The sequence below is a fragment of the Phyllobates terribilis genome, unplaced genomic scaffold, assembly GCF_046119375.1.
Source record: "Phyllobates terribilis strain yellow unplaced genomic scaffold, ASM4611937v1 Scaffold_1__5_contigs__length_1240528914, whole genome shotgun sequence".
NCBI classification, from domain to species: Eukaryota; Metazoa; Chordata; class Amphibia; order Anura; family Dendrobatidae; genus Phyllobates; species Phyllobates terribilis.
In genome coordinates this window covers 874,672,618-874,692,406 of record NW_027362761.1, presented here as the reverse complement: position 1 = coordinate 874,692,406, position 19,789 = coordinate 874,672,618, and the positions used below count along the sequence as shown (strand labels likewise).

The following is a 19,789-nucleotide window of genomic DNA, read 5'->3' as shown; positions in this document are numbered from 1 at the left end:
CTCCCATACATTTATTTAAATTTTTTTCTTTATTTTCTTATTATTATTTTCTTTATTTTCATTTATATCCAGCCTTATTATTTATTTTCCATTTTTCTCTCTTCCTCCCATTCCCTTCATTTCCCTCTTCTTGTTCCATCCTATTAACATTTAAACACTATTGATATTGTATATGTGTCACCCCAGGCCTGGATGCCACAAACAATAATCTGTGTCTGAGAGCAGGAGGGAGGTTCCCTGGTTAGGGACAATTAGCATTCAGCACCTCCTGTCCCAGGCCAGTAGGGGGAGCTGGCTGCCCTATAAAAGCTGGAACTGGGGCAGGGTTAGAGAGACCAGAACCCACTTCTGAAGTGTCCAGAAGGGTTCTCAAAGAAGAGGGACAGGTCAGCAGCAGCTGAGGAGTCTGTGAGGCAGAGGAGAAACTGCAAGCCAGGGACAGAGGCGACGAGAGCTAGTCCTGGCAGAGAACCATTCTACCGGACATTGGGATCCGAGGCTGTCCGGGTTATCATTCCCAGCAGCAAAGAACCAACCTGCGAGGGATTCCAGGTCCCTTGGCCTAAGAAGTCTGGAGGCTCTGCCACACAGAGGGACCAGTACAGCGAGGAGAAAGCAAAAGGTACCCAAGGCCCGAGTCGCAAGCCATACAGGCGAGAAGTACACGGCCAGCTCAGGGACGTGGGCTATTACACCACGAAGAGGGGGATAGTCAGAAAGAGCATAGAGAGAACGGTAGGCCTACACACTCACCCTGACCAGTGGGGCTCGCCCGAATGCTCTCAGACACCCAGGCCCATTCCTAACCGGTACCACTGTTGGGTCATTAATAATACCTACAATAAAGACCCTGGACTGTTTGAAGCGGACTCTGAACTCTTACTATTGCGGCCTGCACTATCACCCCCAGCATCCACCTACACTGCCCTGAGGCTACACTCTTCCCGTGGGGAGTTATCCTACCCCTGTGCTGCACACCAACACCAGCCTCAGCGGTCTGCCTTGCAGCGGCGGTTATCCCTGACCACAATCCACGGGAGACGTAGTCGGACAGTCACAAAACACTGATAAATAGACTGCCACCATTTGGTCTGACCACCCTGAGCCACAGGATCGGGTTGCCACTACTACCCCCAGCATCGTACAGAAGCCCGGTTCCGGGTACCCCATGGCCCAGGGGGCGAGTCATATAGATGACTGACTCATACTCAGATATTCTCTTACGTGGTCTGATGCAGGCAAATAGCAAGAGATGACACACTATTGTGATCTGATTGGATCAATGGGTTGTGATCTAACCATTGGGGCGAGCCTTCTGTTTCCCTTCAGTTTGGCTAGTATGTGACAGGAGTGATGTGACAGCAAGACTGCACATGTGACATACAGTACAGACCAAAAGTTTGGACACACCTTCTCATTTAAAGATTTTTCTGTATTTTCATGACTTTGAAAATTGTACATTCACACTGAAGGCATCAAAACTATGAATTAACACATGTGGAATTATATACATAACAAAAAAGTGTGAACCAACTGAAAATATGTCTTATATTCTAGGTTCTTCAAAGTAGCCACCTTTTGCTTTGATGACTGCTTTGCACACTCTTGGCATTCTCTTGATGAGCTTCAAGAGGTAGTCACCGGAAATGGTTTTCACTTCACAGATGTGCCCTGTCAGGTTTAATAAGTGGGATTTCTTGCCTTATAAATGGGGTTGGGACCATCAGTTGTGTTGTGCAGAAGTCAGGTGGATACACAGCTGATAGTCCTACTGAATAGACTGTTAAAATTTGTATTATGGCAAGAAAAAAGCAGCTAAGTAAAGAAAAACGAGTGGCCATCATTACTTTAAGAAATGAAGGTCAGTCGGTGCGAAAAATTGGGAAAACTTTGAAAGTGTCCCCAAGTGCAGTTGCAAAAACCATCAAGCGCTACAAAGAAACTGGCTCACATGAGAACCGCCCCAGGAAAGGAAGACCAAGAGTCACCTCTGCTTCTGAGGATAAGTTTATCCGAGTCACCAGCCTCAGAAATCGCAGGTTAACAGCAGCTCAGATTAGAAACCAGGTCAATGCCACACAGAGTTCTAGCAGCAGACACATCTCTACAACAACTGTTAAGAGGAGACTTTGTGCAGCAGGCCTTCATGGTAAAATAGCTGCTAGGAAACCACTGCTAAGGACAGGCAACAAGCAGAAGAGACAAGTTTGGGCTAAAGAACACAAGGAATGGACATTAGACCAGTGGAAATCTGTGCTTTGGTCTGATGAGTCCAAATTTGAGATCTTTGGTTCCAACCACCGTGTCTTTGTGCGACGCAGAAAAGGTGAACGGATGGACTCTACATGCCTGGTTCCCACCGTGAAGCTTGGAGGAGGAGGTGTGATGGTGTGGGGGTGCTTTGCTGGTGACACTGTTGGGGATTTATTCAAAATTGAAGGCATACTGAACCAGCATGGCTACCACAGCATCTTGCAGCGGCATGCTATTCCATCCGGTTTGCGTTTAGTTGGACCATCATTTATTTTTCAACAGGACAATGACCCCAAACACACCTCCAGGCTGTGTAAGGGCTATTTGACCAAGAAGGAGAGTGATGAAGTGCTACGCCAGATGACCTGGCCTCCACAGTCACCAGACTTGAACCCAATCGAGATGGTTTGGAGTGAGCTGGACCGCAGAGTGAAGGCAAAAGGGCCAACAAGTGCTAAGCATCTCTGGGAACTCCTTCAAGATTGTTGGAAGACCATTTCCGGTGACTACCTCTTGAAGCTCATCAAGAGAATGCCAAGAGTGTGCAAAGCGGTCATCAAAGCAAAAGTTGGCTACTTTGAAGAACCTAGAATATAAGACATATTTTCAGTTGTTTCACACTTTTTTGTTAAGTATATAATTCCACATGTGTTAATTCATAGTTTTGATGCCTTCAGTGTGAATGTACAATTTTCATAGTAATGAAAATACAGAAAAATCTTTAAATGAGAAGGTGTGTCCAAACTTTTGGTCTGTACTGTATAATTATGACATTGCGATCTGCCCCACTTCAGTGAAATATCCGCATTATGATTGGTTTGACACATTTATTCCCTTCATCACCTTCACCCCCAGGCCATTTTCCGCTTTTGCTCTTTTGTTTTTTGCTCCCCTTCTTCCCAGAGTCATAACTATTTTATTTTTTCCGTCAATATGGCCATGTGAGGGTTTATTTTTTTAGGGACAAGTATTACTTTTGAAGGAAACTATTAATTTTACCATATCGTGTACTGGAAAACAGGAAAAAAAAATTCCAAGTGCATTGAAATTGCAAAAAAAAGTGCAATTCCACAGTTGTTGTTTTTTTTTTTTTTTTTACCATGTTCACTAAATGCTAAAACTGACCTGCCATTATGATTCTCCAGGTCATTATGAGTTCGTAGATACCAAACATGTAAAGGTTATTTTTTATTTAAGTGGTGAAAAAAATCCAAAATTTGTTAAAAAAAAAATCTGACGTTTTTATTTATACCATTTTGGGTAGTTACGGTGTTTTGATCACCCGTTATAGCACTTTATTGCAATGTTGAGGCGACCAAAAAAAAGTAATTCTGGCATTTTGATTCTTTTTCTCATTACGCCGTTTACCGTTTATCCGATTAATTATTTTTTTATATTGATAGATCAGGCGATTCTGAACGCAGCTATACCAAATATGTGTATATTTGATTTTTTTATTGTTTTATTTTGAATGGGGCGAAAGGGGGGTGATTTAAACTTTTATATATACACTGTGTTCCAAATTATTATGCAAATCATATTTTCTCAGATTTTCCCAAATTACCTATATGAATTGCAGTCATTGTAATTTTCCAGTCAAATAACTATTAGAGTACAATTGAGAGGTTTTTGTACAAACTGCCTATGATAACAGTATATTTTTTAAAAAAATAAAACACTCAAACTGCGCTCAAAATTCATGTTCAAAATTGTTATGCACAGCAGAGTTTTCAACCTTTTCATTTTAATAAAGAACAAAAAAATGGTCATTTTTGAAATTATAAGCATTAGCAGGTTATTACAAACTGAAATCAAACAGTTTTCAACTCAAAACTTTATTCTAGGTGATGTTACATTTGCACATAGGACCCCTTGTTCGAAAGGAGCTTCTGAACTCTCTCGTCCATTGAATTTGTCAGGTTTTGGATAGTTTCTGCTTCAATTGTTTTGCATGAGGACAGAATACCCTCCCAGAGCTGTTGCTTAGATGTGAACTGCCTCCCGCCATCATAGACACTCCTTTTGATGATGCTCCAGAGGTTCTCAATGGGGTTGAGGTCAGGGGAGCATGGGGGCCACACCATAAGTTTGTCCCCTTTTATGCCCACAGCAGCCAGAGATGTAGATGTGTTATGTGCAGCATGAGACGGGCATTATCATGCATGAAAATGATCTTGCTGCAGAATGCACGGTTCTTCTTCTTGAACCATGGCAGCAAGTGCTGTTTGAGAAACTCAACATACATTATGGAGTTCATCTTTACCCCTTCAGGGATCCTAAAAGGGCCGACAATCTCTCTCCCCATGATTCCAGCCCAAAACATTACTCCACCTCCTCCTTGTTGGCGCCGTAGCCGTGTTTGCATGGGGTGTCCATCAACCAGCCATCCTCCACTCCATCCATCTGGACCATCGAGATCATTTCATGCATGATAATGCCCCGTCTCATGCTGCACATAACACATCTGCATCTCTGGCTGCTGTGGGCATCAAAGGGGACAAACTTATGGTGTGGCCCCCAAGCTCCCCTGACCTCAACCCCATTGAGAACCTCTGGAGCATCATCAAAAGGAGTGTCTATGATGGCGGGAGGCAGTTCACATCTAAGCAACAGCTCTGGGAGGGTATTCTGTCCTCATGCAAAACAATTGAAGCAGAAACCATCTAAAACCTGACAAATTCAATGAATGAGAGAGTTCAGAAGCTCCTTTCGAACAAGGGGTCCTATGTGCAAATGTTACATCACCTAGAATAAAGTTTTGAGTTGAAAACTGTTTGATTTCAGTTTGTAATAACCTGCTAATGCTTATAATTTCAAAAATGACCATTTTTTTGTTCTTTATTAAAATGAAAAGGTTGAAAACTCTGCTGTGCATAATAATTTGGAACATGCATTTTGAGTGCAGTTTGAGTGTTTTATTTTTTTTAAAATATACTGTTATCAAATGCAGTTTGTACAAAAACCTTTCAATTGTACTCTAATAGTTATTTGATTGGAAAATTACAATGACTGCAATTCATATAGGTAATTTGGGAAAATCTGAGAAAATATTATTTGCATAATAATTTGGAACACAGTGTAATGAGGCAGCAGAGTTACTCTGGGCTCTGTCTGGTCTCTGTTCCAAGGTGTCATTTTCTTTTAAAAAGACGGACACCGCCGGATCATAGGCCAGACGGCGACCACAGTGCCTCCATCTGCATTATTATAGGGAATCTTCCGCCGGGGGTTCTGTCTGAATCACATATTTCAGAGATTTACAAGGAAACCCCAGTGTATGCGCTCAGCGTAGAGCTCAGGATAAATGTGAACTGAGCCTTACGTACAAATCAACAGCAGATTAAGAATTGGTTTTATTTATTTTTTACGCCGTTCCTCTTGCGGTATAAGTGATTTGACAACTTTATTTTTCGGGTGGGTGCAATTACAGCGATACCAGATTTATATCAGTTTTTTATCTTTGGCTGCTATCACACACTAAAAGACGCTATTTCTGCAGACCGAGTCATGTGAGGGCTTGTTTTTTGTGGGACGAGTTGACGTTTTTATTGGCACCATTTTCAAAGACATAACATTTTTTGATCGATTTCTATTACGATTTTTTTGGAGGTAAAATGAACAAAAAAACAGCAATCCAGGAATTGTTGTTTTTTTGTTTTGTTTTGTTTTAATGCTTTCACCGTGTGGTAAAAGTGATAAGACAACTTTATTCTTCGGGTCAGTACGATTACAGCGATATCACATTTATATAATTTTTTTATGTTTTGGCACTTTTACACAATAAAAACTATTTTATTACATTTTTTTGATTTATTTACAGCAGGGTTTATGTTCGTTTTGCTTCTTGTAGGTTTTTCTGATTCATGGCCATTGTGAAACATGCATTTGTGTGCTGCATGTATACCATCTTAAACCAAGCTCAAATTTTGCGTTTTTTCTTTGTATTTTTTGCATTCTGTGCAAACTAGGGTGTGGCCTCCTTTCGTAGAGCTGGATAGTACATTTAAAAAGCTCCCCCTGGCTGGTGTCCACAGTTCGGGATCCAGTCCTTTGTCAGCCCTTATTCACACAGAGGTCAACTTTGACACATGGTAAAGTTTTTAATATTGGACAGTGTAGGACTTTTCCGAGCGGGTTCACCTTGTTGCGGTAGGAAAGCTAACATACTATTTTTGATCAAAAACAGTATTATTAAGAACCCTATTTTATTTAAATGCACTTGCTTTTTATTTATTTACTGCAGGGTTTATGTTCATTTTGCTTCTTGTAGGTTTTTCATATGCTATATAGTGTACAGTGTCAGTGTACAGGTAACACACTGACTCACCAGTGACATCTCTAATTGAAGTCCATCATCTTCGCTTTTCTTTTATATCTGGCACAAACCGCCATCACTTCTTCCAGCCAGGACTTGTCGCTGCAGAAAATAACACACAGTTATCAATAGCTGATCACTTCTACAGCACATTCCACACTGATTTCTACACTACACCAGATGAAGAAAACAAGCGACATAATGCCGCCCTGCACAGTAACAGCACCCCCCTTTTGTTACTCCCCCATGGAGAACAGTATCCTCAAAAGTAAATTATATTACAGCAGTCATGTCCCCTACAGTAATTATGTCCACACTTGCCATCATAAACTAATAATACCTCATTCTGGCCCCCATACTGTAATTGTCACCCATCCTGGCCACCTTTATTTAATAATATCCCCCATCCTAGGCTCCCATGCATCCCTCCCACCCATCCTGGGCCTGTATGTATCATCCACCCATCCTGGGCCTGTAAATATCACCCCCCATCATGGGTACCTATGTGTTATCCTTCCCCCCCATCATGGGCCCCTATGTATCATCCGCCCATCATGGGCCCCTATGTATCATCCTCTTTCCTCCCCCCCCATCATGGGCCCCTATGTCTCATCCTCTTCCCCCCATCATGGGCCTCTATGTATCATCCTCTTCCCCCCCATCATAGGCCCCTATGTATCATCCTCTTTCCTCCCCCTCCATCATGAACCCCTATTTATCATCCTCTTTCCTCCCCCTCCATCATGGGCCCCTATGTATCATCCCCCCAGCTTGGACCCCTATGTATCATCTCCCCCCCCCCCATGGGCCCCTATGTATCATCCCCCCATCATGGACTCCTATGTATCATCCTCTTTTCCCCCCATTAATGGGCCCCTATGTATCATCCTCTTCACCCCCATCATGGGCCCCTATGTATCATCCTCTTTCCCCCCATCATGGGCCCCTATGTATCATCCTCTCCCCCCCATCATGGGCCCCTATGTATCATCCTCTTTCCTCCCCCTCCATCATGGACCCCTATGTATCATCCTCTTTCCTCCTCCCCCATCATGGGCCCCTATGTATCATCCCCCCATCATGGACCCTTATGTATCATCTCCCCCATCTTGGGCCCCTATGTATTATTGTCCTCCCCCAGCTTGGGCCCTATGTATCATCCTCTTCCCCCCATGGGCCCCTATGTATCATTCTCCCCCCCCATCATGGGCCCCTATGTATCATCCTCTTTCCCCCCCCCCATCATGGGCCCCTATGTATCATCATCTTTCCCCCATCACGGGCCCCTATGTATCTTCCTCTTCCCCCCCATCATGGGCCGCTATGTATCATCCTCTTTCCTTCCCATCCATCATGGACCCCTATGTATCATCCTCTATTCCCCCCCCCCCATCATGGGCCCCTATGTATCATACTCTTTTTCCCCCCGCCATCACATACAGGGAGGAGGCATATTAGCTCCTGCTCTTAGCAGAAACATACAGGCCACCATACCTAGGTGACCCCATGACCATCTTTCACAATCACGTTGTGCGGATCGATGCAGAGAGGGAGCTACCTTCCTCTGCTATGCAGATCGATGTCGCTGTCACTACTGACAGCGGCATCACAGGGATTAAATGCCCGTGATCGGCGCTAGCACCGATTGTGGGTGTTGCTGCAGGGTGTAATTTCTCATATAGTGCTGACAACCACTTTTGATCACGCCAGCACTCACACAGTGAGCCTGCGCAATCTTCACGTTGTACAAGACGGTGGTTTGCGGGAACGCACCTCCCGCAGCGCCGTACATGTACGACGGATGTCATGAAGGGGTTAAAATTGAAGCCTACCTATGTTAAACTTATTCTGCTGGAATGTTGCCATTGCAGCAGGAGGAGACCAGCATGGGAAATCTTCAATTTTATTATCTCATCCTACTGCATGTGTTGCACTTGTGTCACCTATCTTTTATATACAGTTAGGTCCATATATATTTGGACAGAGAAAACATTTTTCTAATTTTGGTTCTAGACATTACCACAATGAATTTTAAACAAAACAATTCAGATGCAGTTGAAGTTCAGACTTTCAGCTTTCATTTGAGGGTATCCACATTAAAATTGGATGAAGGGTTTAGGAGTTTCAGCTCCTTAACATGTGCCACCCTGTTTTTAAAGGGACCAAAAGTAATTGGACAGATTAAATAATTGTAAATAAAATGTTAATTTCTAGTACTTGGTTGAAAACCCTGTATGTTTCTGCTAAGAGCAGGAGCTAATATGCCTCCTCCCTGTATGTGATGGCGGGGGGAAAAAGAGTATGATACATAGGGGCCCATGATGGGGGGGGGGGAATAGAGGATGGCCATTCAAGAATATTCCACTTCTTTGCTTTAATAAACTCTTGGGTTGCTTTGGCTTTATGTTTTGGGTCATTGTCCATCTGTAGTATGAAACGACGACCAATCAGTTTGGCTGCATTTGGCTGGATCTGAGCACACAGTATGGCTCTGAATACATCAGAATTCATTCGGCTGCTTCTGTCCTGTGTCACAACATCAATAAACACTAGTGACCCAGTGCCACTGGCAGCCATGCATGCCCAAGCCATCACACTGCCTCCGCCGTGTTTTACAGATGATGTGGTATGCTTTGGATCATGAGCTGTACCACGCCTTCGCCATACTTTTCTCTTTCCATCATTCTGGTAGAGGTTGATCTTGGTTTCATCTGTCCAAATAATGTTCTTCGAGAACTGTGCTGGCTTTTTTAGATGTTTTTTAGCAAAGTCCAGTCTAGCCTTTTTATTCTTGATGCTTATGAGTGGCTTGCACCGTGCAGTGAACCCTCTGTATTTACTTTCATGCAGTCTTCTCTTTATGGTAGATTTGGATATTGATACGCCTACCTCCTGGAGAGTGTTGTTCACTTGGTTGGCTGTTGTGAAGGGGTTTCTCTTCACCATGGAGATTATTCTGCGATCATCCACCACTGTTGTCTTCCGTGGGCGCCCAGGTCTTTTTGCATTGATGAGTTCACCAGTGCTTTCTTTCTTTCTCAGGATGTACCAAACTGTAGATTTTGCCACTCCTAATATTGTAGCAATTTCTCGGATGGGTTTTTTCTGTTTTTGCAGCTTAAGGATGGCTTGTTTCACCTGCATGGAGAGCTCCTTTGACCGCATGTTTACTTCACAGCAAAACCTTCCAAATGCAAGCACCACACCTCAAATCAACTCCAGGCCTTTTATCTGCTTAATTGAGAAAGACATAATGAAGGGATTGCCCATACCTGTCCATGAAATAGCCTTGGAGTCAATTGTCCAATTACTTTTGGTCCTTTTAAAAACAGGGTGGCACATGTTAAGGAGCTGAATCTCCTAAACCCTTCATCCAATTTTAATGTGGATACCCTCAAATGAAAGCTGAAAGTCTGAACTTCAACTGCATCTGAATTGTTTTGTTTAAAATTCATTGTGGTAATGTCTAGAACCAAAATTAGAAAAATGTTGTCTCTGTCCAAATATATATGGACCTAACTGTATATATTGATAATGACAATTTATACCTCAAACTTGGCTGCATATTATTTTTATAGTTTTTTTCCCAGATAAAGTAGATGATCCCTGCAGTCCTATGTAACATCACAAATAGCACACAGTAATACCTCTTAGAGTACTGATAATGTAGTAGTTATTATACAAGTATTCCATAGAATTACATAATCTGCAGTTAAACAGCACATCAAAGTAGGACTCCCATATTTCTGCACCCACCAAATGAAAGGTTAATGCTCCTAGCAAAAATAAAGATGTACTAGTCCTTATCTTTACAGAAGGCACATATCTTTCTTAAAGCACCACTCCAGCGTTTTTTTTTTATTTCAGAGCAAGAGTAGTGCTTCTAATCTAAGGTCCCTGACTGTAGTCTTATAGTTACCCACCGCTGTGTTCGCCTTTTATAAATGCTTCTCCGGACCCATGGCACTATCTTGTGACCACAACTTCTGACTTTGCGCAAGTGAGACTTAACGGTCACAAGCTCTCAATGCAAGTGTATGAGAGCCAAAATGAAGCTTTCGGAGACTTGAATTGAAAAGTGACCTTTGTCTCGCTCCAGCAAGCACTGGAGTGATCCGGCAGGTCAGAAACTTCTGGAGACCGACGAGAGAGGCAGTGATAGAAGGTAAAGACGGCGGTAGGTAAGTATAAGACTAGGTGCAGAGACCTTAGATTAGAACCACCACTTCAGCGCTGCAAGAAGGAACACTGCAGTGGTGTTTTAACATAGCCATGTAGCATGCCACCTGACACGTTATGGATTGCTGCATTTTTACAGGATTAGAACCCCCATCAGTTCATATACACAGCACCAGAACCATCATGAGTACATGTATACAGCACCAGAACCATCATCAGTACATGAATACAGCACAAGGACCAACATCAGTACATGGGTAAAGGATTTTAATCCTAATTATGGCACCAAAACCACCATTAGTGCATTATTACAGAACCATCATAAGTACATGAATACAGCACCAGTACCAGCATCAGTACATGAACACATCTTAACCATGATCAGTACATTAATACAACATTAGAACCATCAACAGTAGATGAATACAGCACCAGAATCAGCATCAGCACATAAGTACAGCAACAGAATGACTATCGGTCCATGAATACAGCAGATAAACCAGCATAAGTACAGTACATGAATACAAAACCAGAGCTAACATCAGTACACAAATAAAACATTAGAACTATCGTCAGCACATAAAAACATCATACCAAACCTTCCGTACATGAATACAGCAAAGAACCACTATCGGTACGTAAATACAGAACGCTCATCAGTACATAAATACAGCATTCTACTCCACCTTCAGTAGATGAATATATCACCAGAACCATCACCAGTAGACGAATACAGCATCATACCTAACCTTCAGTAGTTGAATACATCACCAGAACCACCATCAGTACATGAACACATCATCATACACAGCCTACAGTACATAAATACAGTACAGGACCACCATCAGTACATAAATGTAAAACCATCATCAGTACATGAATGCAGCATTCTACTCCACCTTCAGTAGATGAATATATCACCAGAACCGTCGTGAGTACATGAATACAGTACCAGAGTCAACAACAGTAAATTACTACACCACTAGAGCCATCATCAATACATGAACACAGCATCATATCTAACCTTCAGTACATGAATTAAGCCCCAGAGCCACAATCAGTACATGAATACAGAACCATCATCAGTATATGAATACATCAACAGAGCCATTGTCAGTACATGAATATAGCAACAGACCCAACACCAGTAAATGAATACAGCACTAGAACCATCATCAGTACATGAAAACAGCATCATACTCAATATTCAGTACATGAATACAGTATCAGAACAATAATCAGCACATGAATACTTAATCAATACATGATCAGTGTATGAATACAACACAAGAATTACCATCAGTATATTAATACAGCACCATAACCACCATCAGTACATGAATACAACATCAGAACCATCATCTGTGTATTAAAACAGCACCAGAAACAACATCTTTATATGAATATAATGAATATATTATATGAATATAGCACCAGAACAATCATCAGTACACAAATACAGCACTAAGCTTAGTACAGTGATCCTATACCAAGTTTAAGAACATGTGTTGTTTGAAACACGTCTGGTTCCAACCAACGTGTCTTTGTGCGACGCAGAAAAGGTGAACGGATGGACTCTACATGCCTGGTTCCCACCGTGAAGCATGGAGGAGAAGGTGTGATGGTGTGGGGGTGCTTTGCTGGTGACACTGTTAGGGATTTATTCAAAATTGAAGGCATACTGAACCAGCATGGCTACCACAGCATCTTGCAGCGGCATGCTATTCCATCCGGTTTGCGTTTAGTTGGACCATCATTTATTTTTCAACAGGACAATGACCCCAAACACACTTCCAGGCTGTGTAAGGGCTATATGACCAAGGAGAGTGATGGGGTGCTACGCCAAATGACCTGGCCTCCACAGTCACCAGACCTGAACACAATCGAGATGGTTTGGGATGAGTGAAGGCAAAAGGGCCAACAAGTGCTAAGCATCTCTGGGAACTCCTTCAAGATTGTTGGAAGACCATTTCCAGTGACTACCTCTTGAAGCTCATCAAGAGAATGCCAAGAGTGTGCAAAGCAGTCATCAAAGCAAAAGGTGGCTACTTTGAAGAACCTAGAATATAAGACATATTTTCAGTTGTTTCACACTTTTTTGTTAAGTATATAATTCCACATGTTTTAATTCATAGTTTTGATGTCTTCAGTGTGAATGTACAATTTTCATAGTTATGAAAATACAGAAAAATCTTTAAATGAGGTGTGTCCAAACTTTTGGTCTGTACTGTATATATATATATATATATACAGTATATACATAGCAGTTAATATGCTGCATACACATGGCAATGTATAATACATATTTATATCTAAACTATAAAATACCGCATATAATATATAAGTGAGTCGTTATGTACTGTACATGCATTACATAAAAATATATAATATTCTTTATACATGTTTGGCCTTGTATAAAGATTGATATAATTTGTATACAGTATATAGTATGCCGTGTGAGGACATGTAAACTTGTATATTATATAGTACATATAATATACATGGTATATTATATAGTACATATAATATACATGTGGCTATATATAATATACTTTGCTCTTCACCCTCAAGCAGCACACAAGGATATTTTGATCCTCACCTCTTTCCTAAGCCAGGCCACTTAACCAATAACCAATTATGTCAAAGCACATAGTATATACAGCGCCACCTATAATATTCTCATGTGCTTTATTTTGTCCTGATCTCTAGGTGCAGCAGATCTCTCACCTGCATAGGCTGACAATGCCCACCTTTCGGTTCTTGGATCTAATAGAGAAGTGTGATTCTCTATATGGTGGCATGTACTAGGACCCCTAGCTATTTCAGGAATATGTACTTTAATAAGGAGTATGCAAATTGCCTCTTCAGAGAGGAAGAGGACTTGAACTCTAGCGCCACCTATTGGAAGTAGCAATTCTAAAAGTCATAAGCGACTCTTTAACGAGCTTTGCCACTTGACGTAGGATAAAAGCCAAACCAGAATCTCAATTTGCAGACATATAGTTTGGGATGTTTCCCCTCCCTAGTGCAAAGTATGAGATCTGATTTGGCTGTATGAGAGGCCTCTGACTGGGGTGTAAGAGGTAATATTTCTCCTTATGGAGAGTGATAAGCCTGTCATGACAAGGTAAGGAGGCTTATAGGTCATACAAATGCAATGCTCTACTGGGAAATTAAACATGCAAAATGTCTATTCAAAGAGAAAGAAGACTTGTACTCTAATGCCACCTTTTAGAAGTAGCAATCCTAAAAGTCAATATTGGATTGATATTGGATTGAGTAGACACGCCTAGTGTCAAAAGCTTGCTATTTGTTAACATATTTTCAGTTGGCCATAAGGATCTCAGAACCAAGACCCTTATAGCACTGCTATCAACTGTTTTACGGACGGAAAGTTTTACAATCTCAAATTCTTAATTGAAACTCCTTCTTCTATGGCTCAGTGGATAGTGATGATATCTTGCAGCATTGAGGTCCTGTGTTCAAATTTCGCTTAGTACAATAATGAAAAGGATGTTTGGTTATAACTCCTTCATAGGTGGCTCAGTGAATAGTAATGAATAGTAATGCTGTCTTGCAGCACTGAGGTTCTGGGTTCAAATCTTACTAAGTACTAAAAGAATGTTTCATTACACCTCCTTCCTAGGTGGTTCAGCAGATAGTGATGATGTCTTGCAGCAATGAGGTCCTGGGTTCAAATTTCGTTCTGTACAAAATTTTAGATTCTTGAAGACTCAAGAATCCTGGGGCCATGTTCCATCCTCCAGTAACCTTTTAGGGTCTCTCACTCATCTTGTAAAAACAGTCTCCTGTTTTAAAATATTCTCCCCTCCCCATTCCGTTTTTCTAGGGGAACAATGATGTTTGGTCCCCACTTCCTCCAGGATAGCAGGATGCCGGGAGGAAGTGGGGACCAAACCTCATTGTTGCACACGCCGGAGGTCACTGGAGCGGAAGTCACAGTGACTCCCAGCGCCTGCACACTAGAGCAGACAAGTAAAATAGCACAGGGAGAAAAAAAAAGAAGTGCCCTCAGCTATAGGCACATTGCGCATGCGCGGGATGTTCAGCTCTAGACTGCACGTCACAGGGCCCTGTGATGTGCAGGGCAGGGCAAGGGAGGGGGGAATATTTAAGTTAAGCATATAGGCGGGCATTTCTTTGCATTCCCCGGATGCGAAGCCTAGAAAAACGGATTGAATAAAAAGAGATTTCTCTACAATCAAACCTGTAATATGGGCCGTACAGGTGAGTATAGATTTACATTTCTATAAGCTGTATGATATGCGGATGTGAAGCGTTCTTCACTTGCATTTCTGCATGCGGGTTGACAAGCGCTTTCCAAGCGATTTTAGCATCACTTGGAAAGTGCTTGTCAACTTGGTCACACTATATAAATGCATGCAACGGCATGGATTTATATAGTGTGACCGAAAGAATGGTAAAAAATAAATCTATACTTACCTTCCGATGGCCCCCAGACTATTTCTTCGCTCCGTCCTGGCGTGCCGGCAGCTCGCGGTACACTCCACTGAAGGACCTGCCGTCACATGACAATCAGCGCAGGTCCTTCAGTCCACCGCGATCTGCCGGCAAGGGAGGACAAGCGCAGCGGGGCCCGTCAGCCGGTAAATATAATATTTATTTTTTTACTTTATTCTTTTTTTACAGGTTCTATGGTACCCAGATCCGGAGGAGAGTCTCCTGTCCTCCACACCTGGGTACCATCCGCACATTGAAACGCTTGGATTCCGCATGTACAGATGCAGTGATGCGGAATCCAAGCGATTCAATGCAAGTCAATGGCGGCGAAAATGTTTTTTTCTGCGGATTATCATTGGGGAACATGGCAGGCCTTCTACCATGCATTTTTTAAGCGTTTCTGCAGCATTTTTGCCGCTGCGGAAACGCTTAAAAAACGCATCGTGGGCACACAGCCAAAGGCTTTAGGCTATGTTCACACATTTTTTTAATGTGTTTTTTTTATGCAAATTTTCAGCTGCGTTTTACAGTACCAGCAAAGTCTATAAGATCCCAGAAATCTCATGCATACACCTTGGTTTTTGTTTCAGTATTTTGTGCTTTGCATGTTTTTTTGCAGAATAGAGCATGTCACTTCTTTCTGCGTTTTTTCAGCATTTTTCACCCATTGGAAGTAATGGGTGGTGAAAAAAACCCAGAAAAAATGCACCAAAAATGCAGGTGTCAGGCTTTTCAGCGTTTTTTGTGCCAAAACCAGATTGAGATTTTTTTTTTCACTGACCTTAATGTTCATGCATAAAAAGACAAAAGACCAGTGAAAAAAATGCAGCAAAAACGCAGCAAAAAAACAAGAAAAAAAAACGTAGCAAAATCCTGAACAAACCTCCTGGAAAGATATCAGGTTTTGCTGCAGAAAAGAAACGCTGAAAAAATGCAATGTGTGAACATAGCCTTAGACAGATGAATAAGAAGGACCTTTATCATGAAAGTTTGTAACTAGGAAAAACTATCTCAAGTTTTTCCCACTTAACGTACATCATACCAGATCTACTTCTACATTATGGGCAGTAGAAACTTTATCTGTAATTTTTCTTTCTTCGAGTCTGAAGGCAGCACCTTTATCCCATCCAATAAATTATTTTGTATTTAATCAGAAGTTTATTATATTTACACGTGGCTTGTAGGTGGTGCTTTATATCCTATGTGCCCTAACATAATTGGTTAATTATTTTTTGTCTCATTGCTAAGTGGGCGGCCTTAGAAAAGAGGTGAGGATCAAAATATCCCTTCTGTGGTGCCTTTAGACTCGAGCAAAGCAAATTGGCAGGCAACAAATTTTCACAATATTCATGTGGCTATGTGTACATATGTAAGATTTAATCGTACACCGAGTTCCAAATTGTTACGTAAATACTTTTTTTCTCTGATTTTCCTAAATGGTTTTTGCAACTGTGTCAGAATAATGTTCAAATCATCAACCATTAGAGTATAAATCACATTTTATTGGACAAACCTCCCAATTATAAAAATATTTTTTTTCTAAACTCAAAATGAATTGTTCCAAATTATTGTGCACAACAGTTACCAAACATTCTATATATAGGTTTTGAAGAATTGAAAATGGTCATTTGTTTAATTTGCAGCATTAATAAGTCACTGAAATCAAAAGCTTTTCCAATCAAAAACATCTTAACAGGCCAAGTTAGATGTTAACATTGGACCCATCTTTGATATCACCTACACAATTCTTGCATCCATTGAACTTGTGAATTTTTGGATAGTTTCTGCTTGATTTCTTTGCAGGGTGTCAGAATAGCTTCCCTGAGCTGCTGTTTTAATGTGAACTGTTCGCCACCCTCATAGATCTTTTGCTTGAGGATACTCCATAGGTTTCAATAGGGTTGAGGTCAGGGGAGGATGGTGTCCACACCACAAGCTTCTCTCCTTTTATGCCCATATCAGGCAATAACTCAGAGGTATTCTTTGCAGCATGAGATGGTGCATTGTCAACATGAAGATGATTTTGCTAGTCAGTTCTTTTTTCTTTACCATGGAAGAAAGTGATCAGTCAGAAACTCTATATACTTTGCTGGGGTTATTTTCACACCTTCTGGGATCCTAAAAAGGCCTACCAGTGCTTTCCCAATTATTCCAGCCAAAATATAACTCCACCACCTCCTTGCTGTCATTGCAGCCTTGTTGAAACATGGCGGTCATCCACCAGCCATCCATCTGGACCATTCAGTCGCACGGCTCTCATCAGTAAAAAATACTGTTTTAAAATAAGACTTCATGTATATTTGGGCCCACTGCAACCATTTCTGGTTGTGAGCACTATTTAGGGGTGGTCAAATAGTAGGTTTATACACAACTGCAATCATCTGGAGGATCCTACACCTTGAGATTTGTGGGGCTCCAGAGACACCAGCAGCTTCAATTATCTGTTTCCTGCTTTGTAATGGAATTGTAGCAGCTGCTCTTTTAATCCGATGAATTTGTCTAGCAAAAACCTTCCTCATTATGCCTTTATCTACACAAACCCGTCTGTTCTCTGTATCAGCCACAAATCTCTTCACATTATGATTATCATGTTTAACTTTTCATTAAATATCTAATGTTTTCATACCTTGTCCAAGGCATTGCACTATTTGACACTTGTCGGCAGCAGAGATCCTTTCTCTTTCCCATATTGCTTGAAATCTGTGGCTTGCATAATAACGTGGAACGTCCTTAAGTAGTGTTCCATTAATTGGGCTCACCTGACAAACAAATTCACAGTTGTTTGAGATTGATTTCAAACAGAAAAGAGCCCTGAGACACAATATCATCCATGACTTTATTTTAAAAACAAAAAATTATATTTTTATGACACTTAAATACAATTTTCATAATAAACTCGAACACGGTATATATAATACGCAATACATAATATACTATACTGTATATGTTTGGCTATGTATACACATATGTAAAATACATTATATGTTTGTGGCTATATATGTTTATATTATACAGTATACAGCATAAATATGGCTATATATTTCACCCCCAGAAGAAGGCAGTGCACCAAAACGCGCGTTGGAGCAGGCACCACCACCCACAGGAGGTAAGAAATTGTAACAGTTATACTCATATATGAACTTTATTTTGTTCACTAGCTTTCTTTGTGGTGTTAGACAACAATGTCTGAGATTAGTTCAATGTTATACTTTGTCTTAGATACTTGTACTTAGGGTTAGTCCGATGCTATATCTTCATATTTGGAGCATTCTGATACCATCTCCTAATTAGTCTGTTTAGTGAGTGTGTGGTGCTACCTTTTTGAAATTTTTTACTGCATTTTGTGGTTTTTCCTGTGTGATTAATACAATGTACATATTTTAGTTCATGGTTTGTGTGTACATTTTTTCTATATGATTTGAGTTTGTCATACTGAACCACTTACCTTCTTCATGTCGGTTGTCGGTTGGTGTGCACTCGCATATTAGTGTAACTTAATGTGTATAGTTATTTTGTGGTGCCTCAACCATTGACACACCCCCCCCCCGTTATGTGGCTATATATGTATATACACACACACATATATATATATATATATATATACAGTGGTGGCCAAAAGTATTGGCACCCCTGCAATTCTGTCAGATAATACTCAGTTTCTTCCTGAAAATGATTGCAATCACAAATTCTTTGGTATTATTATCTTCATTTAATTTGTCTTCAATGAAAAAACACAAAAAGAATTGTCCTAAAGCCAAACTGGATATAATTCCACACCAAACCTAAAAAAGGGGGTGGACAAAAGTATTGGCACTGTTTGAAAAATCATGTGATGCTTCTCTAATTCGTGTAATTAACAGCACCGGTAACTTACCTGTGGCACCTAACAGGTGTTGGCAATAACTTAATCACACTTGCAGCCAGTTAACATGGATTAAAGTTGACTCAACCTCTGTCCTGTGTCCTTGTGTGTACCACATTGAGCATGGAGAAAAGAAAGAAGACCAAAGAACTGTCTGAGGACTTGAGAAACCAAATTGTGAGGAAGCATGAGCAATCTCAAGGCTACAAGTCCATCTCCAAAGACCTGAATGTTCCTGTGTCTTCCGTGCGCAGTGTCATCAAGAAGTTTAAAGCCCATGGCACTGTGGCTAACCTCCCTAGATGTGGACGGAAAAGAAAAATTGACGAGAGATTTCAACGCAAGATTGTGCGGATGGTGGATAAAGAACCTCGACTAACATCCAAACAAGTTCAAGCTGCCCTGCAGTCCGAGGGTACAACAGTGTCAACCCGTACTATCCGTCGGCGTCTGAATGAAAAGGGACTGTATGGTAGGATACCCAGGAAGACCCCACTTCTTACCCCGAGACATAAAAAAGCCAGGCTGGAGTTTGCCAAAACTTACCTGAGAAAGCCTAAAATGTTTTGGAAGAATGTTCTCTGGTCAGATGAGACAAAAGTAGAGCTTCTTGGGAAAAAGCATCAACATAGAGTGTACCGGAAAAAAAAGATGCATTCAAAGAAAAGAACACGGTCCCTAAAGTCAAACATGGCGGA

At 41.2% G+C, this 19,789-nt stretch overlaps 1 long non-coding RNA gene across 1 annotated transcript in view; it reads right to left on the bottom strand.

Moving 5' to 3' along the window:
* Positions 1 to 17,870: 17,870 nt before the first annotated feature.
* The window catches only part of LOC141154037 (uncharacterized), a 28,210-nt gene continuing 26,291 nt past the window's right edge, over positions 17,871 to 19,789 (bottom strand). Inside the window, exon 3 of the long non-coding RNA XR_012247388.1 lies at positions 17,871 to 17,988. This is a non-coding gene — a long non-coding RNA (uncharacterized lncRNA). The remainder of the gene's footprint in view (positions 17,989 to 19,789) is intronic.